Below are 26822 nucleotides of genomic sequence, written 5' to 3' on the forward strand. Positions count from 1 at the left end.
AGACCTAAGTTGTGGTTCCTGGTTACCCATGAAATGAATTTATAATACAGAGGATTCAGAGACGCTTTGCAAAATTTGGCCATTTCTATACGATATCAAAGTCCAGTGTTGCTCAGGTCAGTATGGAACTCCCAGAAGCTTTTTTTACATAAGAAGTAACTAGCATCCCTGTGTAATGGGTATGTTTGGGTAGGGCAGTTCACTGCTGTATAAAAACCTCCGAGCCTGCCAGGGTTCTAGGAGAAATAAAGGACTATTACAGTGCATCTCTGCAAGGATAATTAACCTAGACTATGCTATACTGATAATAAAGCTAGTGTATTCATATCTTGCCTGTCATCTAGAAACAGCACGAGAAATATGGGCTAGAACTATAATGAAATTGTGTTTTGACACAATGTAAAGTGACAGTCCTTATGTCAGAAGACATGTTATTTCCTCTTGGAAGAGAACTTTGTTCTGTACATGGAATTAATACTTCAATACTTTTTTTTTTTTTGGTACAAGTTTAAGCAGGTTTAAATATTTGTGGAGGAAGCCTTGCTATCATTGTTTTGCTAGTTTTCTTTGTCTTGTGTCTTTTTTTTTAGGCGAAGTAAGATATAAAACAATGTGAGAAAGGTTATTGCTCTGTTCTGAGGGTTTTAGAAATTCCATTCTGATGTGCAGTACTTGGGAGAAGTTTTAATTAACTCTGGCCTTGAAGGTTCTCTGTATTGTCTTATTCAGACTTCCCTTGAAACCATAGCATTTGCTGCCCCAGGTAGTTTATGCTTCAAAATAAGGGATACTTTTGTTTTTACTGCTGCAGAGGAGCACAATGTGAATCTTTAATGGGACTTACTTGCTGTCTCCCTTTTCTTACTTGGGTTTCAGAGAGAGAAGAGAAGGTGACAGGAGTAAAAAACATGTTCAGAAGAAAAATAGAGTAGCCATCAATCAGGTAATATCTGCAGCTATCTCCTAAGGGTAAAATTGGTGTGGTTCTGTTATATCTCATTTCAGTAACGGCTGGCATAAAAAGAGGCTAAAAAGAGACTAGAAGACAGAAGAGAGAGAGAGGGAGAGAAAGAAGGGGAGAGAGATTTAATCAGACTGACTGACAAACTTAATATATATTCTCTATGAAAGAGGAGTCTCCAGGGTCATGGTTTCAGTGTTGAACAAGAACTCCAGAAAGTTTAGAGAGCTGGATTGAGTCAGAATTGATTTTTCTCTGTTTACTACATTCCCCAGGTGAAAAGTTAATGAACCAAGGCGAAAGCATAAAAAAGGGATAGGTTACTTGGAAGGATGTGATAAAAATATCATCCAGGTATATCAGGGATGAACTTTCATGCTCCAGAGTAGGCACCTTGCTAACCACAAAGAGAAAGGAAAAATGTTCTGACAAAGCAGAGCATGCTCTGTGATGATAGGCTATTCCAACCAGAAAATACATGGCAATCTCAAACAGTGTAAGTGCATACAGATACCTCTTTGCCTGTAGAAGAGCAAGTGCTTGACTGCAGCCTTTGGACAGGTCCATGGAGCCTGAGGTAAAGGAGTTAGCATCAGAACTACGATTTCTATGGAGAAATGCTGGAAGTCAGAAGTCTGGTCTGTTAATTGGGATTGTAAGTGAGATATTTGGGGCTCTGAGCCTCACTCAGAGATTGCAGCTCTGAGTCTTGCTCTCAGGCCCCGTGAGATCTGCCTCACTAGTATGATCTAAAGTTACCTGCCACCACTGCTTCTTCTTGACTGCCCCCAACGCAGACACTGCATGAAAAGACACACACTTGGTGGTGGTTGGCAACTCATATTTTCTCTTCTCAGTATTAAGCAGGGAGCAAGCCTTGGCTGTACCCTGCTTTGCATCCTAGTTATGGAGCCTTTTCTTGTTCTTTTTCCAGCAAAGAAAATGGAACAAGTCCAGCTGACTGCTTTCACTGTCCCACCCTTTTGTCACAAAACATCTAGAGCAACTTTTTACCTTAATCTTTTTTGGATCAATGAAGAGTGAAGAAATCAGTGCTGTTTGGTTAGAACTAAAAGGGGTCATCTTGGTTGCTAAAGATAAGCACCTAAAAAGCTGCTGACAAGAGCATAAAAATATTTTTCCAAGTTTCATTTTTTCTTCTACAGACTCTTACTAGGTATTGAAGAAATGTCACTGGAAAAAAGTTTCATAAGCAGAGTCAAAACAAGAGGACATGCACAGCTTAGGCTCGCTCTGTCCCAGCTCTTGTTGAATTATATTTGTGGATTGAGTGATTAAAAGGAGACACAGCCTCCATAGCCTGGTGGTTAAGACATTTATGCATGATATTAAGCTCAGAGTATTGAGATTTTAGTGTGTGTTTGACTATGGTTTATCTGTCTGTCTCTCAAATTTTTCTGAAACACTTCAACAGATTCACTTCCACACTTGGGCTGGACTGAAACTATTTCTTCTCCTCAGAATCCTAAAATTATTCTTTGGACGAAAAAGATAAGAATTTTAAATTCCTTTGAATTTTAAACTCCTTTTGAATTTAGATGAAAGTGCAATGCTAAGTTTTTTACCTCAAACTATGACAGAAGAGATACTTAAATTAAATCTTAGGTATTTCTACAGCTACCTCTGGTATTCATATTCCTTTGACTTTTCACTGGCTAGTGCAGTTCACTTAAAATGGCTTTAGGATATCCGTCAAAACTTCAGGAACTGATTACAGGAAAAAGGATGAAGCTTCTCAATGGCATAGAACAAGATGAAACACTGGGGCTCTAATTATTTTATCTTTGCCCATGTGAAACACAACAGGTCAGCACTGTAGTCTGGCCATTACAAGCCCAATGTAGGAATCCAGAGGTATATTGGAACATGTAATGAAATATTAAGTGTGCCAGTTCTCTGAGCTCTCCGATTACAGAGTAATGGCAAAAACAGTCACAATGAGCCAGCTATTTACATCAGGATTTTTGGCCTTGTATGGAAAGCAGTCAAAAGTTAGACCTACAGAAAAGATTCAGTCCTCAAAGAAAAGCACAAAGGTCTCCCATCCCTTGATGTTTTAAATTTCATTTTGTTTCATATTTTGACATCGGTAAAAGTGAAATCTGCAAAATCAGAGAGCCACAAAGGCTCATCTGCCAGTAGATATGTCTAACCATGCATGTAGCACCCGACATGTAACACACGTGTAACACACAGGATACTCAGGGAATACTGACCTTTTTTTTAAACTAACCAACCACAATTTTTTAAAATAATTTTTAAGTCTGTATTGTTTTATGATGTCATGCCTGGGCAATTGCAGAGCCGTAATTGCATAGCTATGACTCATTGCAAACCTATCAGCGCAGTCAGTTTCCTAATGCTATTTTGTACTATAACGTTGTTATTGTAAAGGCAGGAATTCTTTAATCATCAAATTGAATGACTGCCAAGAGCTCATTTTACTGACCGTTAAACAAGCTTCTGTTTAGAAGAAATGCTACAACATTGCTGTTTCCAATAGCAGATTTTTTTCTGCAGTGTTTTTCATAGGACAATCTGCAACCAAATGATAGGTCAAAACAGCGTTTATCATCTGTAAATGTACAAGATATTCAAAAATGAAGATCCTAATCCAAATTGTATTAAGTTCTCAAGTAAAGCCTACTTTTGGGAAAAAGTACTGTATCAGATCCCAAGCAAGGAAACAACAACATTTTCATTGAGAAGCACTAGAATTCCTCAAAGAATTCCTCTGCACCCAAACACCACTGCTGCATGTCTTGTGGTGTTTGGCACCTCTTTCCAATTAAAATACAATTTTCAGTAAGGCCCCACTTTTAGAAAACTAAACTGAAAATGGTAAATCTGATGCTGAATTGTGGCAACAATTTTTAATGATGATATTACAGTTTCCTCTCACTGTCAAAGGATGCCATGGGAGGCACAGCGTGATGTTGCTTTATTCAAAGAATAATTTTCCATCCAGTTGGAAAGAGGTGTCTTCTTGGCAGACACTTCAATGATGTGAAAATTTAGATGAAGTAAAAATATATAGAAAGCCATGCTCAGTTTAGTGGCAGAACAGTGGGTTGGTTCCCAAATTTTGGAAAATCTGCACAAAACCTTATGCCAGTAACTAAATATTTCTACATCTGTAATTTCTGAGAACACTTGTAGACCCATTCAGCAAAAAAATTACCCTATTTAGAAAAATACATTCTCTTTGGACAGTAAGAACTTGAAAAAATATACAGTTATGTTACCTTTTATCTTTAAACACACAGCAAGTCCAGAGTCTATAGGAATAATCTCACTGCATTGACCTGTCAGAACCAGCTAATGATTTCCTACTGTTTGCTCTTTTCCTTTTCAAGTTTACCGAGGAAAGTGTTCAGAGAGTAAAAATAAAATAAAGCCTTTTCCTAAGGCAGCAAAAATATTGAATACTCCTTTTCAGCTCCATAAACATCAGCAGAACCATTATGATATTTGTCACTAAATAACCAATTCAATCAATGATAAAGAAAGGGGAAACAGTGCAGTCTAGAAATGTACGTAAAAAAGGATGTGCTTATACAACAAAACAAATTTGATTATGTGAGTCTGTAAATAAGCAGAGGGTTTGTTCTCTCACCAGTTAGCAAGCTGATATATCCTTTTTAACTGTCATGAAAAGTAAAATAGGTATTATTAGCAGTAAGGAAACACAAGACTAACCAAGAAAAGAGAAAACAACATTTCCATGCTGGAAAAGAAGGAAGAGAGCAAGACATGGCAAAAGAAAGGGTGTTCCTGTGGCATAGGTGTACTGACAAATGCATCCACGGTTTAATGCAGGTGTGTCGCACAATAACAAACCAAGAAACAGGTCCAGAGTTTTCCAGTGAGTAAACCAGTCTTTTGGAATGAAAATATCAGTTCAATATGAAGTTGGCTAACAGACTTGGCCAGTTCACCTTGCAGGTTAGGTGCTATCTTTATTATGTATTACTAGTATTTATGAACCAGCATTCACTGTTGAAGTCACTAGATGATGCTGGAAGTGTTTTTTTGTTTGGTTGCTCTTGAGTGAATGCAGGCACCTCCATGGTACCATAGACCATTTTTCTTTCTTATTCCTCCAGGAAATAAGGCATAAAGAGAATAATGCTTTGGATCTCTGTGAATAAGCCAGTACTAGTTTCTAAACAATCTACAGGCTGTCTTAAAGCCAAAACCAGTTTCCTTTTATAAATGAACTTAAAAGGATTCATCTCTCCTAGCTCAGCATATCCTGTGTCTTGGTACCCCAGCACTTTGCATCCTAGCAGACAACTGTCACTAGACTGCCTGAATGCAGATGAAGAGCTTGGTCATCGGATATAAGTTATAGAGCATGATAGGTTACCCAGAGAATTTAAAGACTCCATTCAAGCCAGTTCAATTGTATTGTGATATATGGCATCCAATTTCCTGTAATTTCACCCGTGTGAACTGGGGAAAACACAATTCCAGATAAAGACATATCGAAAAGCAATTGTGTCACGTCAGTGACTGTAGCACAGGGTGCATCACTGAGTTAGGACTAATAAAACTTTCTATCTATCCCTTTAGCATTGCTGATATGATCATGTTCTCTCCTTGCCTTGCAAGCCCACAAACAGCTGTCATTTGCACACAAATGAAACTGTAGATGTTTACTGAAATATCCAAAGGAACATTTTCTCAAATGCAGAAAGAATATTGTCACATTACTGAGTGGAGCAGAAGCCAGATGAGCAGTATGGACAAGGGTTGCATGGCTCTACTTCTTGTCACTGCTAACCTTTCATGAAAGGCACCAATAAAGGAAGGGGATATTGCCAATATTCTTAGAATAAAGTTTTTTATTAGCACGCAAACAATCTGACAAGTGAAATATGGCAGTGAGATAAGAATTTGTGAGAGACTTGTCTTAAAGAAGGAAACAATCATTGCTCTGCTAAAAGAATTGAATAAGGATGTTGGTTTGTGTTTTGCTAGCTGCTGTTGTAGTTCCAGCAGTTTGTCTGAAGGTTTTATTACAAGTGGTACCTGAGCAGAAGGAAAGAGAATGGCAGCCAAGAGATGGACAGTCAACAACTGAGTCAAAATTAAAGGGATGAGGAACTAGTCAGAGATTTCAGCATCCAAGCAACCCTAGCCACAGAAACCAGAGAGCAGCAGATTTCAGCAGAAAGGTACTTTTTTCCTCCCCCTTTAAAAGACAGTCTTCAGAAACTACTATGAGGAGCCTGAGCGCACCCATGGGCACACTTGCCTTGACCAGCCAGCCTCTCTGAGGCCTGTGACCTGAGGGGTTCCATTCAGGCTCAGATCAGAGCACCCAGACCTGCCCTGAGATGTGTTCCTTGCTGTTCCTGATTTGCTTTGTGGTTTTCTAGTCCGATCTCAGGCCAGGCTTGTGGCCTATCATTTGCTTGATGATTACAGTGTTAGATGGACCATGTCTTTGACAAAACTTTGACAAGGGCTCTGGCTATTTCGGGGTCATCCCCAGCTCCCAGCTCAGGCCTCCACATGAGTCTTCACATGAGTCTGTCCCAATCTCATTGCTCTTGGTAACTGCTGAGGCAGGAGAGGATGCAAGGAGAGTAATTTTTTTCTTGTCCTCTCACCAAAAAATCTCTTACTGAAGCAGCTATGTGTATGTTTACACTACAGCAGATACATGGTGGAACATATTTGGGTATAAAGTGTGGTAGAGTTTGTGGTGGACAGTGGCCAGAGGAAACAAGAACTACATTTGGAAACAATGATAGAGTATGCATGTGGAACTTAGGACATCATGAATACAGCACAGGAAATGTCACACCTTGAAGGCAGTTCCTGGCACAGAGTGAGAAAGAAACCAGTTAGTAGGTGCTTTTAAAAGAAGGAAAAGGTGGTGGGATGTGGGAGAAACTGCCCTAAAATTAGAACAAATCTGATTTTACAAATGATCACTTTCAAGAAAACAAACACTCCTCATGACTAATGGGGCCAGATGGAAGGTTGCAGAAAAACACTTCAGACTGACTTCAACAGCAAGAAAATGCTGAGGCATGTGACTGAAAACTCTGGGTTTAACACTAACAGGTCCATCGACAGAGCAAATCCAGGAAGGAAAATTGTGAAAATTATGTGCATACGTGAAAACAGGGGTCTGAAAAAAATGCAGAAGTACACTAGTCAAACATCAACATGGGTAAACATTGTCACCCTATTCCTAACAGGACTAATTAGAGCTTGAAATATCAAGCAAAATGAAATGCTTCCTATAATATTCAAGTCCCCTGGATAGACCACTTCCAACAGCCTTTGTCCTCCCAGAGTGGTTGGTTACATTTTCAACCGATGTCATCCAACCACCACATAACATTTCTAAATAAATAAGGTCAGGTTGTCTTTATTTACTTCAACAGATCTTTTACTAATGTTCTAATAATCAAGGGACCTGTCAACAAAAGTTTACAACAAATCAAAATACAAGCCTTTCAAGAATGCCACCTCCAGCACAGCATCCCAGAGCATGGTATAGATGGTTTCCTATTACAGGAATTGAATGGTCTAGCTCCAAAAAGTTACACTGCAAGGATAGAGTAAAAGATTCTGTTAATGATCAGTAACAAACAAAAAAGAGCTCTATATGATGTGAAAATTAACCTGAAATTTTGAAGAAGTTTATGGCAACACTACCAGAAAATAAATAAGGTTCTCATATTACTTATTTTTTTTTGTCTCTAAATTCTACTTATAAAATGTTTAAAATTAACAAAAAATTGCATTTTAATAGAGAAGAAGATCTAAAATTACTAAATTGTTAATTCAGTTTTCCTAATTATAGCAAAACACTTCAAGACATAATCTGGTGATTTTTAATAAAAACCTACAGGCTGCTTAAAAAGATACCCAAGACCTTAATCTAGTCACAGTTGCATAGTTATGTAAACACAAATGGCTACCTAAAGCTGCACACCAGCTGAAAGAGTCATTATCCAGACATTCAGTTTTAACATGAAAATACTGTTTAACATGTATTTTAGGATAGGCCAGACTAAAACCAGAAATGCAGGCTTTCTGAATGCCTGCAAAGCAAGACTTAGAAAGCCAGTGTGTCCTGCTCTTTCACATCCATGAAGTGAAGCTGGACTTCCCCTTTGCCAGTAATGTCAGCTGTTTCTATCTCATTCTTCCTCTGTAGCTTCCCCACAGACTACGTGGCAAGAATCAGGATTTTTCTTCTGTGGTGTCCCATTACAAAGTTTCAGACTTCACCGGTCACCCAGGGGCTGTTTGCTCTCTAACCTGCTGTTATGCAGCCAGAACAGCCTGTCCAGATGCTTTTCAGCAGGGTAAGTGGTATCTCTGCCCGCCAGAAAAGTAGCCATTGAAAGAGGACCTTACATCTGTGCCTGCTGTTTGTGCTTGGCAGTCAGAAGCCATTAGTAATGGCTCTGCTACGAAGCTGGAGAAAGAACCAACACTTTCCTTCTTGGTGTCTCAAAGCTCTGTTCTGGTCTTTGCTCATATTACTTAAAACATGTATTAGGTACATTTAACACACTGCATCATAAGTACACTTGACACCAAACACACATGGCTAAGATGGTAAACAGTGTATATTAATGATGCTGTCTGAGCTATTTTTTGGGAGAAACAAAGGAATTTTTAGAAGCCTTCCAGCAGTCTTTAAGGCTTATACATACCTTGTAACAGCAACTTTCTTCTAACCTTTTTACTTATACTGTATCTATGCTCAGCCTAACACACAATTCCATAGGAATAGAAAAACAGGGCAGAATGGAATGCTCAACTATCCAGTGTTACCAAAAGGACAATAGAATTAGTAGTGAAGGTAATAACATAGACTTCTGGTTTTATGCTTTTTCTGCACTCTACTGAACTTCATCAACTCCTACCCCCCTTCCTCAGAAGTCCTTCGTAGTTCATTGTCAGATTTCAGGGCAGATAGCTCAAACCAAATGTAATGTTTTTAATTTTGTTCAATATTTATTTACTGAATCTCTTTTCAGTACAACTTAATTGAGGGAGATTCCTTTTGCCTTCTCCCTCTTGCCCAATACTCTGCTTTTCCAAGCAAACCACCTCAATCCGTTTTTCTAAATCTATTCAGGCAGCTGAGAAGCTTGAAGCTTCTTTTTGCCATCCTGGGGAAGTGTCTAATGACTTCTGGGTTAGACAAATCAAAGGGGAAAATATTAAAAACTCTATGTAAAAACTAAGGTCTGAAGCCCTAAGTCTAAAAAAATAATTACTCAAAGATAATTGTCCTGTCTCTTTATATATAAACCACTGTCATTCTGAATGTCTTCTAAAGTTTTGGGTAACCACACATTTCTCCACAGGATAGATGAAACTGAAAAGTTTGATTTAATGATTTCTTCTCCTTTTATTTAGACAGGAGAAAAACTAGAGAAAAAAACCCAAACCTCCCTTGCATTTTAATTACCTGGTAACACTAGGTAAAACTCAGGCAATTAACCTTTTAAATAATTTATAGATACAACAGAGTTTTTGACACAGTTTTTATTACATTCATGTTGCTTAGAGAGTAGTTCTATATCTACAGATATCTTTTTCATCACCATTTTCTTTTAAAAAGCTCAGTAAACAAACAACTCATCCTCAAAGTCCTAACTAAAATTAATGTAGTAACACATGATGTTAAAAACCTCTTAAAAAACAGAGCATGTATACATAAGAATTAGGAAAAAATCATAATGAGACATGGCAGGAGAAGAGAAATACTACCCTGAGAGTAGAGGCCTCCATTATGTTCTTCAGAGAGCAGATCAATGCATTTTTGATGCAAACACAATGCTTAGTTACAAAGGCGTAAGTCCTGCAATTGACTTTGCATAGACAGATTCAGCTTCCCTCTTGAAGCATCATTGACTTCAATTCACTCCCACATGGAGTCAGTTGCAGAATCACTTTGGTAATGACCACACTATAAGGGCCTGAGTCCTTGCCCATTAAACTCAGTGTGAGATGTTTCAGTTGATTTTAAATCTGAGTCTAAATGCAGATAAATAAGAAATTATAAGTAGTTTGAATTCATTTCTGAATTAAAAGACTTTCTTTCAGCCATTGCATATAAACATTAAACACAGCAGCATACATCCTTTAAAAATTCATTCAGCTATGTGATGGGAAAGTAAATAAAAAGGAATGCAAGAAAAGCTTACATCCTAATTGCTTGTGTTAACCTAGAAAATGGGAGGGTTTTATTTTTCCTGAATTTTGATAGCGTTAAAGCTCCTCTCTTCTATTATTGTGGTTATGTGCAATGCATTACACCTTTAAATGTCTACTCATTTTCATTGATAGTTTTGTACATTTACAGTATAACTAAATGTTAATTAAAGTCAGTCAATGCAACTGAAACAATTATAGGTTCTCTTTTGGATTTAAATGTTCCACTACTGAGCAGTTGCAATTAAATGCAATTAAATTTTCTGTTTACATAGGCTATATTTCTTGACACTATCATTTTTATGGCTTTACAGTAGGAGAGAAAAATCCAGTATAATCCCCGAATTTCCTCACATATTTTCATCTTATGTCACTTTCACAGTAAGGAGCACTGATGACAATATTTTCTTTAATAGGAATGAAGAGACTTTTTCTGCATTTATCTTATCTTGCGGGCATTGATATCTACTCTTGGTGAACCTGGGTCTTATCAGAAGACCTATCCATTTCAAAAGTTTATTAACACCAATTTTTTCCTTTGACTAAGCAAAACAGATAACTTTTCAAAAGCTAAGAACAATAAAAGATATATAAAAGTAATATAGTAAATATTTCTGTGTCTATTGTTAATACAAATTAACTTTTCATTCTTATATTTGTAAATTGCATGATTTTTAAGACACTTGAGGCAATAATATTACCTTTACCTACATTTACTCCAAGCAATAAATACAAGACACATCTATAAATAAAAGATAAAACAGTAAATATGTAATATATATACTGAGTATTTTAAGATTACTGTATTCCAGAAATCTTACTTCCTCTTTTATCACTGAGACTGCTCTTGAAGAGAAGTAATAACTTTTTCTTTCAGTAGATAGGCCAAAATATAAAATTAATGTATCTATATGCTAGCAGGCACCGTCTACAATGGAGAATTGCCAGAGATGAAGTACTGTCATTCATATAAGAATATAACTGACCCTGCCTGACACAGAAATTGACCAAAGCTTCTAATGCCCCAATCTTGTTTCTCTTTATTTCACAAAATACTTGTAGTTAAATTTCTCATGCCGTACTTCTACCCAGGCTAACTATTTCTGAAAATATTCCAGAACCAGGTGAGCCATTTTGTTTGAATATTGCGATGGGTGTTATCTTTCATTAAATCCAAGTATTCTTTTTTCAGCTCTGGATAACATTGCTAATTTTCCAAAATGTGATTTTGTTGAAGTGTATTTTAAGAACTTTTTGTCATACCCTGGAAAATCCATGCAGATTTGGTCAGTTCTTAGGTTTCTGGAAAATTTCAGTTTTATACATTCTCACTGGAGGTATTTTCAATTTTAATCACTGTACACCTCTGAAAAAATTATTCTTCTTTAATTTTATCAAGTCCCTGCTGGTATTGAGATTGCATATGCCTGATACTAACAGAGCAACCAGACAAGTCTCCTGAAGCAATGTGCTGCTGGATTTCAACTAAACATTGTCTGCAATAGCCACTCTCAGCTGCACAGGACTAGTGCAAGACCATCAGCAAGAAAAAATCAGAGAGCTTTTTTTTATTCAAACTAGAACTATTTCTCCCAGTAGGACCTAAGCCAGAAAAAAATAGAAGAATTCAGAAAGCAGGAAAATCAAATAGTTCAACAGGCTTTGTAGAAGTTTGCTGAGTTCACAAATTCACACGAGGATTCGGACCCCAGAGGGAAAGTTGAGCCAGGCTGGGTGAGAATGAGGAAAGGAGCAGACCAAAACAAGAACCTATGTGCATCCCCAGGAATGTTCTATCCCATGCAATGACATAGCAACTCTTGTAGAAAACTGCTACGAAATAGGTAAAAACTGACTTTTTACAAACCTGGATCTCGAGCACTAATCTCTGTTGAGCTTGAGTCTTTCTCTCATTTCACCAAATAAACTGTTTTCATTAAATTTATAAAAGTGTAACACCTCTGAGAGCCTTTTCTAGTGAATTTCAGTTGAGGTGAGTCCTGCTATTAAGAACAGGGCAATAATGTTGTGAACAAATAAACATTATCTCCTTGTAAGTTGTATGAGGGTTACTAAACCCAACCAAGCAGAGGAGGACAAAATTAATGATGCATTGGGTCCCTGGATTCCAGTAGTTCCTAAAATTTAAATTCTCAACTTTTCAATTTGAATAATGCTTAATGCAGCAGTTGTTTATGCTGCATTTGTAATGCACCATCATTGTGATATTTGAATGCATTAGCCAGATGAAAATGAACACTTACTGTCAGTGGCACAAATCAAACTTCTCCAACTGCTAATCTTAGATGGAACAGACACAGGCCAACCTTCCTAAGCCATCCCTCATGTTTTGCAGTGGAAGGCACTACTTTTTTGCTGCCTTTATTACATGCAATATACTCTTGGAGAGGCAGGTTGCAAATATATGTTCCATGTCAACAACATGAAAAATATTTGCCGTGTATTTTCACTTGCAATTGAACTCTCTGGAGGATAAGAGCCATGAGATCAAGCAAACTGAAAGAAGTCATAAAAATGGTGCCACACATCAACACCCTGGTGATACACGAATGTTGTCAAAGCTGGATGCAACTGCAAAGTCAATGGGGAGAAGGGAGGATGAAGGGTGGCACAGCTGGTACACACAATTCAAAATATGGTCCACAGAGCCTGGGCTAGTGAAGGTTATTTCTTTATGCCCTGTCATATAAATCTGCCTTATTCTTATGCTTCTGTCTCTGAGAATAGAACTAGGGAACTCAGTGAACTCCTTTAGATGAGGGTAAAAACTACTGCTTAAAAAATGCAATAAAGAAAATTAAAAAGGGATTTGCTCACAACTCTAAAGCTTCAAGCTGGACTGAGAAAACTAGAAATGCCTTATCTGGAAAAGGTGAGGCATCTTATATATTACCACAAAATAAAATATATTCTTGGCTTGGAGTGGTAAAATAAGTACACTATCATTCTTTTGCTAACCATTTTAAGAGGTATATATAAAGATCTAGCTAAAGAGATAACTACGTAGTTATATAAACGTAAACTGTTCTAGATGAAGTTTGAGTGGAAGAAAAACTGGGGTATGACTTTAAATGATTTATAGAGAAAATTTTCATGAAACATTTGCTCTGTATACTAGTGGACAGCTGTAGTCCACCTCCAATATTATTGGCTTTGACCATCTATCAGCATGTAGACATCAACAAAAATAACCAAAGATTATTGACATGAATATCAAGGCATTATTATCAGAATCAGAGCAGACTTTTGCCCATTTTGCATTCATATTTTAAGGGAAGCTCTTGTTTATTGTTTTGTAAAATAAACATGAGAACTTACAAGTATAGCTGCAACTTTGAAGAACTCTTTCTACTACTTCAAGACATTGTGACTCTACTGAAAGAGTAGACATTATTATACAGAAATATTGGAGAATACTTTGGGGATTATATAAATTCCACATTTATCCCCTCTTCAAGAACAAGCAAATGTCAAGTGTTAGCTGCCCTATTCTCATCCATTAGCTCTCAGGGTTCAGAATAGAATGGACTTCAGAAAAGGACAGTTTGGAAATGGGTATTGACAAAGTGCAATTTTAGCCTAGTGTAGCTAATCTCTTTAGGCTCTCTCTATAGTCAACCGAGTAAGATAGTCTCCTATAGAGGATGATTCAGAGCAGAAACCTAATTTAGCTTGTCTGACTCACTCTCCTGAGAATGAATCAGCAGGCACTCTTGACCAACATTATGCCTGAAAATTGAAAATGCCTTTCCTCTACCTGAGCACATATGACACACTATTCCCAAACAGAAAGAAATTTCTATCCTCTACAGTACTTACTGTAACTCATCTAAAATCATCTTTTCCTCTGGAAAGTACTAGAAAGGAAAAAAAAAATCAAGAAATAAACAGAAGAACAAGATAAAAAAAAAAACAATAAATAGCTGGTCAAAGCAGCCTAGGTCCTTCTGGCCACAGCTGATGTAGGAAAAATGTGATCAAGTATGAACTTGTATTTCTTTAAGTTATAGCGTCTATTGAATGTGATCAGGTAACATCCTTAACCAACAGTATACTTTTGCAGGGAAAACTCTAAGTTCCTCTGTGAACTTTGGCAGTGCTTGATAGGACATAGCTTGTCTAGAAGATGAAGCTAGTTAAGAATGTTAATTTCGAGTGAAAAAAAATCAGTTGGACAAAACAGCTTGGCAGGAGCAAAGGTGACAGAGAAAAAAATACCCACAGGTATATATCCACACTTTTCTCATCATTTTTGACCAGCAGAAATAAGGGAAAGATATTCAGGAAGTAGAAGAAACGGTAAGAGTTACTAAGGATGATATTACACATTTTAAGGTTTTAATGATTCGGTTTCATCAACCAACTATGAAAACTGCATGTTAATTAGAACTGGCGACCTTGGGAAAACTCAAGTAGGCAGATTTCTCTGAAAGAAAGAAAACATCCTCCAAGTTGGCTAGAGTTTCAATAACAGAAAAAAAACTTATCTGAGAACTCACATCTGCAGTTTTCAAATATATATAATTGTATATTCAAAACAGAAACTCTCATTAAATATTTAATATTAATAGCATATATAAACATTTTATTCTGCAGATTTTTATTTTCTTACATTTTAGAGAAGACACTAACATTTATACACAGCATTTCCTTCAGAATCACTTTAAAGAGTGCCACAGGTCAGTTCATACCACAGCATTAGAAATACTGATGTTAGGGAACATTTACAAAGATGTCTTACCAACTAACTGTAGTCTTATTTGCCCAGATTACTGATATTATGAAGTATTTTACACCTGTAGAATAATGATGATATTCCATTATACTTGCTATATCTGAACTAGCTCTGGTTGCTGCTTTCTGGCTAGCAATAGCCTGAAGGTTCTAGGTAGACAACACTTAGAACTAAGTATTTTTTCACTTTATGCTTTGAACTTTAGCAACATAAGTACAATTCCCTGACAGCAGCAACTGCAAGCTAGACATGCTTGGAATAAGCACTCCTTGGAAAAGGGGACAGTTATTTCAACATTTTTTTAAATGCTACCTTCTGTTTTTTTAAATGCTACCTTCTGTTTTTCAAATGTGTTCTTAAATATCCAGCAGTCATTGCAAATCATTTCAACACACATTTGTACACGCATCAGTCACCTGTTATGGGTCCTCTGCTCTTTTCTCCACTCTGTTCTCTGTCACTGCCACAATATCATCCTCCAGGCAATGTGCTCAGCGTGAAACATGAGCGATACCTTCCGGATTTATCGTATGGGGAGAAGGGAAGCACTGTAGGTCTGCACTGCTGAATAACAACATTTGTATATATGCCTCATAGTATCTCCTCAGGTGATGACATTGCATTTTTGCATCATGTAGTCACATTCTGATGCACATCATCACACCACGATGCTGCATTTCAATGCAAATTCACCTCAGGAGGCCTGAAATAAAACAGTGGTGTTTCTAGAAGTCCTAGGAAACTGAAAAACTTAATAAAGACCTTTAAAAACTGGGACTGCATTGCAAATATTACTGAGTTCATTGTTCTCATAGTCAATATTATTTTATACAGTGAACAATTCAGCCAACAGCAAAGTATGAAAGTTCACTATGAGTTTAGGGAATAATATTTTGTTTGCTTGCTTACTTTTGGCTCACTAGATTTCATAAGCCTAACAAAATAAAACAGATTAATGAGCAAACAGCAGTCAGTTTAAACACTTTAAATTACTTGCTTACCACAGATTTGTTATCTAACTAATGGTTTAATCTTTGTCCTACTTTAATATGAGTTTCATCATAAAACCATGGTAGAGACTTATTCCAAGTGCTTTGTGTTGTTGAACAGATTCCAAATCAATTTATGCTTGTCACTAATGGGTTACCCTTACAGAAGTGGTATAGACTATTCCCAGTGCTGACACAGAAGGGATGTCTCTGTTACAAGACAGACAAGACTCCAATGATCCTGAAAATGCATTAGTAAACCCTTCGCAAAGCATCTAGCCATGTGTTTAAAAGAAGATGAAGGAAAGCTACATCCATGCTCACTGTATAGTATTTCCTTAAATACTTAATACAATACCCAGCCTTGTTAAGTTAGTTTTTACACCAGATTTGCACAGGGAGGTGAGATGGGAAGAACTTCACTGAGACCCTGGACAATTTATAGAAGGCTTTATGGAACCAAAAGCCCTTGAAATTGCAGAAACAATGTTTTATTCATTAAAGCAGCCCCATTGTATGCTATGTACACTGCACCTTCCTCACAAATGCAGAAATTATTCCTGGTTTGATTGTAGACATTCTCTATACAAATGTCACTCACTCCTCTCTGTACCTCATGGCATTGCTGTAATCCAGTGCAAGGGAAAAAAAGGCATTGAGAGGTGTGTTCTTTTTCTGTCTTAGTGTCTTCTTTTTTCTGTAAAAAAAAGGGTTATATCAGTTTCTTCCAAATAAAATCATTTGACACTGGGAAAGTAACCACAGCTCTGTGCTACATGGTTCTGTAACCTGGGGTTAATTAAGGGCTATGTGACAGAAGTGACCTTAAAGCATGGAGACTGACCAGACCTGTAGATTTTTCACTTTAAATTTCGCTGCTAATAAGCACATCCAACCAGACATGCAAGTTTAGCAGAGGTTTCATTTTTTCTTGCAAACAGAGATTTAAAAGGACTATTCTCCTACGGTTTCAAGGACTGCAGAAGCATATAGTACTACCAGCAAACATAGTTACTGTTTACAGCCAGACACCAAAGGGAGTTGAAAGGTTTGAAAGATTTGTATATGCAAAGGAATTGAAAAAGACTATCAGACTTACTTATGAACTTACTCATCATAGGGCGTAAAAGAAATTTGTCTCCTTCTTTTTTTTAACAAACAAACAAGTAAATAAACAAACAAAAAATGACAAAAAACCAAACAAACAAACAAAAAAACAAACCTGTTAAGAGGCAGATTGTTGGAAAAGAAATCTGCTTTGCAGTGACCAGTCCTGTTATGCAATTTACCAGTAAGTGAGGCAAAAAACAAGCAGGAGGTAAAGATATTTTACTTTAAAGTTTTACCCAACCTGTTTACAGCCCTGGAAAAGAGAGCTATATCACTTAGAATGCATTCACACTTACTCTTTGGATTGCACAGCTTTTGACATATGTTAAGGTCTATTTCTTCTCCATGGGATGTTGCATGAAGGTGGCAGAAACAGGTATTCAGGCACTGAGATTTTCATTAAAAATCTGTCCTGCCCATATGTGCTTAAAATTAGAAAAAAAAATAGAGTATAAGTTATACAGTTGAGAAAAACTATGAAAGAAAGGAAAGGCAGAAAATAAATCTTCCCACTGGTTTGTTTGGTTTTCCTTTTAAGTGATATGATCACCAAAACGAACTAGCTGCTGGTGAATATCCTTTGGGGACACTGTGTGTCAGAGGTGGCCACCATTTACAACCAAATTATATATACAGAGATGACACAACACACTGACACTTGCTGACATCATTGAAGACAGGGCATCCAAACTCATATGAACAACTTAACTAAGTTGCCTGATGGAGAAGCCATAAGTAATCTTTTGGACAGCCATAATCTTCAATTTTTCTATTTGTTTGGAAACAGGGGTAGAAGAAGGGATTCAGCAAGCAAATCTTGCTCTTACAACACCATCCATTCAAGAGCAATCATTCTGGAACTCATTCCTCTTCCCACTTGTCGCTTCTCAGCAACAGCTCCTCTTCCAAAGTTCCCACTAGGAATATCTCTGTCTTATAAATTGTGTCAGGAATTTTTTTTTCACTAAGTACCACAATTTAAATTGGCAACTGCTCTTCTGATCCTCTTCTGGACAAAGATCATACATTTGAAATAAAATCTAATTTAATGGGTGGAATTGGCTTTATTAGCAACTCAAAAAACCAAACAAAACCGAACCAAAACACATGATGTTGGGTCTAAATGGTCTCTCCCGAAGATGCTAGCATTGCCAAGTTTCTACTAGTTATTGATCTGACCACTGACCAGAAGGTCAGATCTCCTTAATATCCTAGGTCATTAAAAGCATGGTGAGCTAGCAGCACTTACGTGGCATGCTGATCACAGAATCACAGAATAAGCTGAGTTGGAAGGAACCCATCAGGAACATCGAGTCCAGCTCCTGGCCCTGCACGGCACCAGCCCCAAAAATCACACCATGATTTGAAGGCTCCTTGAACTCTCTCAGGGTTGGTGTTAGAACCACTTCCCTGGGAAGCTTGTTCCAGTGCCCAACCACCCTCTGAGGAAAAACCTTTCCCTAATATCCAACCTAAACCTCCCCTGACACAATGTCAGGCCATTCCCTTGGGTCCTGTCACTGGTCACCACAGAGAAGAGATCAGTGCCTGCCATCCTCTTCCCTCGTGAGGAAATTGTAACTGCAATGGTCTCCCCTCATTCTACTCTTCTCCAGGCTAAATAAGACAAACGATCTCAGCCCCTCCTCATACCCTCAGCCCATCCCCTCAAGGCCCTTCACCATCTTCATTGCCCTCCTTTGGACACTCTCTAATAGCTTAATGTCTTTTTTTATTGTGGCACTCAAAACTGCCCCCAGCACTCAAGGTGAGGCCACCCCAGTGCAGAGCAGAGTGGGACAATCTCCTCCCTTGCCCTGCTGGCGATGCTGTGCCTGATGCACCCCAGGACATCATTGGTCCTGCTGGCTCGTGTTCAATTTGCCATCGACTGGGACCCTCAGGTGTCTTTCTGTGATGCTTCTCTCCAGCCTCTTGTTCCCCAGTCTTTCTGTACACCCAGGGTTGTCCTGGAAAGAGTCTGGCACTTTCCCTTGTTGACCTTCATATGGTTGGTGGTTGCCCAATTCTCTAATTTGTTGAGGTCGCTCTGACTGTTGCGAAGCAAATGGGTAACAAGAAAGGATCCTTGTATGCTTACGTGAGGTTATGGTCACTGCCAGCCTGTTAGGGGCATCTCCCATCACAACTCTGGACCTAATGAAGGCACAGCACTGTCTGGAATTCTGCAATTATTAAAATGCTCTGCCCAGGAGGAATGCAGAAAACTGTTGGTAATGTAGGTCATTCAGGGAAGCATTCCCATTCCCAGTTACTTTTAAATGGGATAAGAATGGGTATAATTAACTGACATAGTAAAATGACTAATACTTTCTCTTCTCCCCTCACTTCCCCAAACAGCCACCCCAACAGTAAAACACACATTTTTATTTCATAAGACTATTTGCAAGATCACTAGCCTCTCTCCTGAGATGGTTAGTACATGTGGACCCATTTTAATTGGTTAACATGTGCACATTAGAATCCCCATCACCCTGAAACTCTGCTGCAAATATGCCTCACCTATTTTCATGTTTATTTGCAATACTATTCATCATCTGTTATGCTTCTGAAACCCGTGCACATGTTGTAAATTATATAATGCCTGTATTACAGCAAAACAGCAAAGAAATTTTGGGTCATATGTCCAGTAGTTCCCATTTCTTAGACAGTGAAGAGAGAATACAGACATGAGTGTCATATTCAGCATTGTGCTCTCATTCACTGCAGCTTTCTTTTTTTAGACTGTACTGCAGTTCCTGTAAGGAGCTGTGTGACTTTCCTACCTCATGTTCATTTGTACACATTGAAAAAACAGGTAGTAACATTTCTGTAACCCAAACATGCAGGTTTCATAAAAAAAAAAAGTTTTGGACTTCCATCCAAAAAATAAATGTGGTTTTTTTCTACACCAAGCCATATTTTACAATGACAAGCAGTGACTGGACAGTGGCTGAGATTTAAACACTGCAGCAGTATCAATAAATCAGGCATCAGATAAACACATTTCAAAATGTGTATTAAATACAAGCTTGAGCTCATACACACTGACATACAGTATTTCATTCTCAATGTGTTCTTTTCCTACCAGCAGACACTTCTTTGTTCTTCAGCTGTGCTGCTTGAACTGCTTTCATTCTGCAAAACAATTTTTGAATTTCAGAATAATTTCTTTTAAACTTATTTTTGAAAGTTGAAGTTTAGGTCAAATGCAAATATGAATACAGTTTTATCCTGCATGCATAATTTGTAGTCTGTGTGGAACTGACTCATCTGTCCTCTGTATCTGGCACTCATATGATGAGCTCTCCTGCTAAGAGTGACCTATTCATCCTTCAAATAAACATCCACAGAGGAAGAAAAACAATATGTACAGTTCCAAATAAGGAACAACATATTGTGCTTGATGTGATCCACTCATGTCAGTTCTGTCAGCAGTCTTTTTAATTGAGTCTCTTATTCTGAAAACATTCAGAGATATTGGGTAATATCTTGAGCAAATCAAAATGCTGATGTATCTGAATTTAACTGTTTATGACATATGAGCAGGTAAAACAATGTCTTGGCTCAGTGATCTTAAGCACAACGTTTTGAATAATTAGGAAAAAGTTAGCAGAAACTTTTTGTTTTGAGAAGTTGTGTTCTACTGGCAAACCAAAGGGTATTACTGCCTTGAATGACTGATTTATTACTTATGAATATTCTCACAAATTACTTTACATATATGATCAATAAAATGCAGCAAAACTTCCAGCTAATACCTTATCTAAAAGAATTTACTGTTTGACTCCTATGTTCCTTTCTGTCCACATTCAAGATTTGTTTTACTTGATTTCCAACAGAAATCTTGCCATATTCAATGGAAGAGTAACATTATGGATATTCACATACCATGTGCACATAACGTAGGACAAGACATTAAGGTGTTTGAAAGAAGCATTCAGAGACCAGATTTGTAGAAGTCTGACCATAATCACAAACAAATTGATATGGTGTGGCTGAATGCAATTTTTCAAAATTTGTTAAAAGATTGAGCACTCCTAATCAGAAAATTATAAAATATTTCAATAGCTTGTATAGATAGTCGATAGATGATTCTAAGAAAACTTTTACGTTAACATGTAGGAATACAAAAATCAGGCTCTTATAGAATAAAAAAGACTACCTGCAGCAAATATTGATCCCAAGAATTATCCTCTTAGCATTCTTACAGTCTGTGTTTCTGCCTTACAAATACAGGTGATAAAAAGGAAGATCAGGTTTCTTTATTTTTGGCTGTGATGTGCCACCATTTCAAGGTAAATAAATTTCCATTTCTTTTTCCTTTAAAAACAAACCCTGAATCGAGCAGTCAGGGTTGGTTCATTTTGTCTTATATTTTAGAACACCTGAACACAGCTGTCTCCCTGAAATCTCTGGCTACATTCATGCAAACCCAGAGTCTTCTGATTATACCCTCCCTACATGGTGAAACCTTCACAGAGATGTTACTAAGAGCATAATGAAAATATAAGGCACTGTACAGGTGTCCCGATAGACCTAATCTGGCCAGCAGCACCTGCATTACTAACAGCGTTGAATGCAATATCTAAATCAAAACCAAAACACAATCCTGGCTTAATTCCCAGCTCTAAGGAGTGCTTATAGAACTGGCTACTGGGAGGTGGAGGGTGGAATAACAACTTTTTTTTTCTTCAGTTGGAAAGCAGAACAAATTTGAGCTGGAAATCAGTAGGAAAAGGAATATAGAACCCTATCATGTCATTTTTATTTAATCATTTTATAGGGTACAACTGGCAGGCTCATGTTTTGCCAGGTTGTTTTTTGTCAGCACATTGCGAAAGTCTGTTTTACAGACAGACACTGTCATATAAACTAAGTTACTACATTGGAAATTTAGACAAGCAGACTTAACACTGTAATTAATTCGATCTTAAATTTTTTGTCTTGCCCTGAATTTCCTCTGCATACAACCCTCAGCAGTTGTGGCATTGCTGGACTTTTCATGTGTTTCTCTTTGGTTTGGGATCTTCTAGTATCACATCCCACTTCCCAGTCTCACTGAAACAGCGCTTCTATCTCTTCATCCATTTGATTTTTTTAAAAAAGCAAAATATAGTGTGATTTAGATGACTGATGAGAAGAAGGGTCACAGAGAAGGGATGATGGTATCTCTTCTTTTTTTAATAAGGCTGGCAAAGGATAAAGAACAGAATAATAAGTAATAAAAATTTCATCTCTGCAGTGTGTTTGGAAATGAAATATTTTGTCTTGTCAAAAATTGAAAGTGGCTGTTGATTTAAATACAAAAATCATTATAGGAATACCTCTTAAATTGTTATTTTCAATTCTGGTTTTGAAGTGTAATTATGTCAGCACCTGTGCTGTCACTAGAACACAGAGAAAACTCTTTTGTAGAGAAAACCCTCACAAAGCCTGTGAAGAAAGGTCCAATGAAAGCCAAAAAGAGCATTTTCATACTGTTACTGGTCCACTCTATTGAGGAGGCTGTTTAACAGGGCATTGTCTGCACAGCCCAGACCAGAAAACAGCTCAGGCAAGGTAATGTCTGCTGCATTGACAGTGTTACTAGCAATTCAAAATGTACTGTGTTATGAAGGAATCCAATGTGAGAATATTAAAGGCCCAGTCAGGAAGACAACAGACTTCTGAAGCTAAATATACACCAATTTATAAAGCTAAAACAGAAATTGGTCTTTCATAAATGCTACATGTAAACTGTTGTTGTCACCATCAAGATGACTATGACATGACAGCTGTAGCTAAAATTTTGGTGGAATCTGGCAGCAAAATAGTATCAGGAGTTTTTTGGGCAAGGGGAAGAGAATTTTGTCAATGGGCCCCTATGGCAAAACTCCATTACATGGAAGCAAAATCTAATGAAACTCATTAGTCAAACAGAGCAGAGTCAAATAAAAGGCACAATAACTGGTTGATGTAACAGAGGCACAATCAACCAGTGTTGGGCTATGGCTTTTGCAGAAAACTGCCCAGGTCCTGCCAGGATGTTTCTGTGCTACCAATTCAACACAAATTGAGATCTTTCCTCTCTTTCCTAGAATTCCCAATGGCTATTCACAAAGTCTTGCCTCGCTGATTAGGATGGACCATGCTCAAAGGGGACATTAGATGCCCCAGCCTCTGGTTCTTCTAAGCAATGCTTGCATCTGGAGACAACACCTGTAGACTCTATGCAGTTGTTAAGTTTATACATGATGTATACATCATCTAGATATCTGGGGTCTTCAGCAGTTAGTTGCCTATCAGACTCAGACTCTTGAGTGTGACAACCTGTGCTGAGCCAAGCACAGGATTTTGAGGATCTAATTTTAGTATTTTTATGAATCAATTTTTAAAAATAGTAAAATGTTTCTTTTCCATGTTCCTACCCTGCACAGATCTTCTTGACTTGTCTGATATTCCCTGTGCAGAAATTTAATGCAGTGGCAGGCACCAGAAACTTATGTGTGTGCTTACTAATACAGCCAAGGAAGACTGGAAAATTTATGTGCCTGAGGACACTCTTTGCCTAGAAATAATCCCCTGGGTTAATTTATTTTCCCCTCTTCCTCTATAGTAGCTCTTTCTTCTCTTTTCTGATTTTGGATGTGAGGTAACTGAAGTCTGCTCCCCAAGGAAAGATTTTGTGTAGTCCACATAGCAGCTAAGGCAGCTAGGAGACTTTATCTTTTCAGGGATGAGGGCAAGAGATCTTTGTAAATAATGCTGAGAATTTTCCTCATTTTGCCAAATTATCCTTTATATTCTCTTCCTTCCTACTCCTTCATGTCTTTCTGCCTTTCTAAAATCTGGGACACAGCTGCACTGAGGTGCATTATTATGTGTTTATTGCTACAATATTGTAGTAGCCCCTTCTCCTCATTCAGTTTATGCTCTGAGCCTGAATCTTTCAGTCATTTGGTTACAAACAGCATTTAAAGTACCTTCAAAGACTGTTTTTCTGCTGGTTACATAAACATAGGAAGCTTGAATTATTTTAGGTACTGGAGCATTTTGAACCCCTTTCATGTACTGCAAGCAGATCCTTAGTGCCGGCTTTACCTCATCCTGCTGATTTCTCCCTGCTTATAGGGTGTGAAGTACATCCTGGAAGAGGCAGAGCAGAGCATGACACTGAAGCTGCAGGAGAGCCTTACTGAGTCCTGCAGACAGTCAGAAATGTAGCTGAGGAACCAGTAAGTGTAGGTGACAAGCAGATGCTGGAAAAGGAAGTGAAACAGATGAACCATGTGAATGTTAGGAGATGGGAAAAAAAGAAGGCCTCTTTTCCACAAACTCTAAATATGCCTGTTAGTCTGGATGAGTAACTTGGTAAAGAAATATTGAATTTAGTTACAGTAAATATTTACAAACATCACACTATTGCTATTCCTTTATCTAGCCTACAAAAGACATAATCTGCATCTGCACACCTGCAGTTGTAATGCTATCATCCTCAGAAGTACCTAGCAAAATGATAAATACATTTTTACTTTTGTCTTCTAAAAAAGAAATGTAAACCAGCTGCAAGGGAATTTTAAAACTGAATTTAAAGGCGTTTATGCTTTATAGAACAATCTACTTCCATCATGTAAGTGACTGTTAACTTTATTCAGTGTGCCTGAAAGGGAATCATGCTATACAAGCAAAGGATTAGGTTATGACAGTCTTCAGTGTTTAAGTAAAGTGCTGACAGCTATTTCAGAGGACTGCCTGCTCTGAACTTTCTTACCCCAGGATTATAGATTGACACCATGAGCCCAGCAGGGTAAAGGGAGACTCCTACGGTGAAAATATCCACACAGATAGACCTGTTTCCTGAACCTCATTCTGTTTGCTCATTTTTTATTCTAATTAATTCACCAATTAATTCCCAGCAGTGTCTCAGCACCTCATGCGTAAGGCTCAGCTAGTGCATCAGCGGTCTGCAGCTAAACACCTGCAGATGGCAGCTTGAGAAAAATATTGATTTTCAATTACTGGAATTTGTTTAATTCAGCATTAGATTCATAACCATTCTTTCCTCATCAGCATAAGACCACAAGAAGCTTGTCTGTTCTAGGTAGTCCCGAACAGTCAGTGAGGCAATTCCTTCCTGACAGGTAGTCAGGAAGCCAGTGAGGCAATCCATAGGGGCAGCTTGCTCCTTAAATAAGCAGGAGTAGAAAAGATGCAAGGATGCACAAACAGCTGGGAAGGTTACAGTCCCATTCTTCCAGAAACCTCTCTCCTGAGTGCAAAGCAAAAATAAAGGGGTGGATCAGTTTTGTTATGCACCCCAACCTGGAAATTCTGGAAGGGATATCCTCTGCTGGTAGTCCTTCTTGGTACTCTTCCCTGGCGTAATGCAGTTCACATACACCTAGAGTGACAAAAATCATCAGGGACAACATGATGACATTTATTTTTTCACGTGATTTCATAGTAGCTCTAGGGATATTATATAGGGAGCGGTTTCTGTTCTAGAAATGACAGAAAAAAAGAAAATATAGGAAAAAACCCCCTCATTGGTGAAGAAGCAAAGGAGCAAGATGGATATGTTTTTGTCAAAGAGAAAAGGTACAGCTGGGAACTCTGACTTCTCTGGTGGATGCTTGTGCCATCAAATAAAGGAATAATAGCAATCAGTTTATTGTGCACATAACTACGCACGGCGTATAGTGAAAACCTTGTCAAGAAGACAAAAAATGGAAAAGAAAAAGATAGGTTCCTATACTTTTACACTTACAATGACCTTTCCTTCTAAATTTATTATTGGTGTATGTACTACTATGTTCCATAACATAATTCAGATATCTGCATTGTTATTCTCTGAATAAGCTTTTACAGAGTATGATTAATCTGAGTTCAAATGTGGTGCCTTATCTCCCTCATGTAAAACCTCATCTATGTCAACTAAGTGGCATGGAAAATCAGACCCCACAAAAATGGGAAATCTGATTTTACCACTGGATCTCCATACTGAGTACTGCATGGTATTCTTCCCTGATGCCATGGTATATATAGGCCCTGATATTTTTCATGAAGTACTGCAATATAACCCATAAAAAAATCAGAGCAAATTATTCAGCACTAAAAATTAATATAGTCTGGAATATTGAGTTTGGATTTACAGGATTGCACTGATAACATTAAGATTCAAAACACACCACTATGAAATCTTGTCAGAAACAATACCAGCAGGAACAAAGACAAAACAAAGAATCTAAACCGAAGTCTCAAACAGAGCATGCACAGTAATAAGATAACAACACCAGAATTTTCATTTCCTTATCACACCGGTGATATATCAAATCCAGTATTTAATCTGTGGTCCTTCAAAGAAAATGGTGAGAAATCAAGAGGAGGATTAATGTACCCATAGGACAAATATCTTCAAAATGCAAACCAGATTTCCACTTTGAAATTTTGGGGTCATGCTTTATCTTTAAAAGAAAAGAAAGTGTGATCATAAGATCATTCTTATGAGAAGTGAAACCACAGAAGTTCTCATTATGTATTTAAATGCATAATCACTCTTTGAATCCCACTGAGCCTGATGGCACCTTGTGGCAGTGAAATCTAGATTCATTCTATGTTGACTTACTCTACACGTTAATAAAATCAGATGATAAATAAGCAAATCAATACTCCTCCTCATGTAAGAGCATTATCAAAATCTGAGAGTTAGCCCTGAAAACTCAGCAACTTAGCTGATATTCAGAACAGCAAAATTAAGACAGATGAAAAAAGAGGGGAAAAAACTTGTTAAATGTTGGTAATGATA

The sequence above is a fragment of the Corvus hawaiiensis genome, chromosome 3, assembly GCF_020740725.1.
Source record: "Corvus hawaiiensis isolate bCorHaw1 chromosome 3, bCorHaw1.pri.cur, whole genome shotgun sequence".
In the NCBI taxonomy this organism is placed as follows: Eukaryota; Metazoa; Chordata; class Aves; order Passeriformes; family Corvidae; genus Corvus; species Corvus hawaiiensis.